The following is a 1,686-nucleotide window of genomic DNA, read 5'->3' on the forward strand; positions in this document are numbered from 1 at the left end:
ATAGATTGGTCTTGTCCACAAAACTCCTCCTAAGGGTGATCACATAGTGACACAAAGTCTTTGCAAAGTCCCTCCACTGTTCCTGGCAAAGTAGCTCCTTGCATAGGCTCAGTAACAATTGTCCTCCTTCCTGCCAGGATATAATTAGATACATCTAATTTATAATCTTGTTTACGCCAGAAGTGTCACACCGGGGATGAGACCCCAAGGAGTCCCAGCCTTACAGGTAGTTACGTCACTTCCAGCAGGCCAGGCAAGGTTCGGGAATCCCAAGACGGGCAGCCCAAACAGCCATGCACCGTAGGAAAAACCTGGTGGGACGAGTTAAATGGTGTTTGGCTCATGGTCTCAGAGAACACGGGTGATGAAAGGCAGTTAGAAAAAGAGAAAAAGGGGGGCTGGCCAGTCAGAGCACGGTGGTTATAACACCAAGGTCAAAGATGCGGATCCCTGTACCAGCCAGACACCCAAAAAAAAAAAAAAGAGAGAGAGAAAGATTCTAGGATAATACTGTTTTTCTGGAGTCTTTTTAAAAACTCTCCAGATAGAAGGTAACTCTTTTTTTTTTGGCAGCGGGCTGGTATGGGGCAAACCCTTGACTTATGGTGTTGTAACACTGCACTCTAAGCAGCTGAGCTAACAGACCAGCCCTGAAAGTTAACTCTTTGGCTTTAGAAATCATCTCGTGTATCCAAGGGCAAATACAAACTAAAAATTAGAGGTTTAATTCTTCCTGTTGAAAACAAGGGAAGAGACCCTCCACCCCCATTCCCTAATCAAAATCTCTCTGCCCTTTCCAAAGGTGTGTGAATCTTTTAAGTGGCTAAATAAGTCTCTTACCAGTCTCACAACTTAGGAATGTTTCTTCAGGGACCTGAGAGCCATCTCTTTGAACTGTACTCATCAAGGAAGATGACTGCTGTTTCCTGGGAGGAGATGGGTCCCACTGCACCTGTCATGACTCCAAATGGCAAAACCCACTGAAGGCACTGGACAGGCTGCACCCACTTAGCTATAGAAAGAGGGAGTCTTGGGCCGGCCCGGTGGCGAACTGCTATAGTGCGCTGATTGGGAAGCGTGGTGGCGCTCCCGCCGAGGGTTCGGATCCCACATACAGACCGGCCGCTCACTGGCTGAGCGAGGGGAGGGAGCAACACCGAGGGTTGCGATCCCATGGCCGGTCCCGGTTCGGTACGGGCGTGACACTGAGGGTTGCGATCCGTTGCCGGTCACGAGAAAAAGACAAAAAGAAAGAGGGAGCCTTCCTTCCACCTCTGCTGTTCCTTTAGTGGGCTGCCTGTGATGCTCACAACCTTCTGGTTTAATGTTTATTCAATAATAAGATTGTTTTCTTTTCTACCTTTGTAGAGGGGTTTTATGGGTTGGAAGGTTTTGTTTTCAATTTTATTTACCCAATATGTGACTCGTTTTATGAGGCAAACTGCAAGGAGATGTCTGGACGTTAACCATTGCCTCTTGCCGCAGCTATGTAAATAAGAGGCCTCAGAGAATCCACCATGTGTAACATAGAAGCCCAGGTGAATAGACTATAAGAAATCATGACAATGAAGGGACTGTGCTGGGAAATTCTTCCTAATACAGGAAACGGGTGTAACACCCCGTTTGAGTAACACCAATGTGTATATAAATACTACTAGAAGTCAGGATTGTGCATGTAAGCAAGCC

General features: G+C 46.9%; 1 protein-coding gene across 3 annotated transcripts in view; it reads right to left on the minus strand.

Annotated features, from left to right (window-relative positions):
- Positions 1-1,686, minus strand: part of SEC14L1 (SEC14-like 1 (S. cerevisiae)) — a 96,855-nt gene that overhangs the window by 94,472 nt on the left and 697 nt on the right. The window lies entirely within an intron of this gene.

The sequence above is a fragment of the Galeopterus variegatus genome, unplaced genomic scaffold (genome assembly GCF_000696425.1).
Source record: "Galeopterus variegatus unplaced genomic scaffold, G_variegatus-3.0.2 Scaffold7631, whole genome shotgun sequence".
Taxonomy (NCBI): domain Eukaryota; kingdom Metazoa; phylum Chordata; class Mammalia; order Dermoptera; family Cynocephalidae; genus Galeopterus; species Galeopterus variegatus.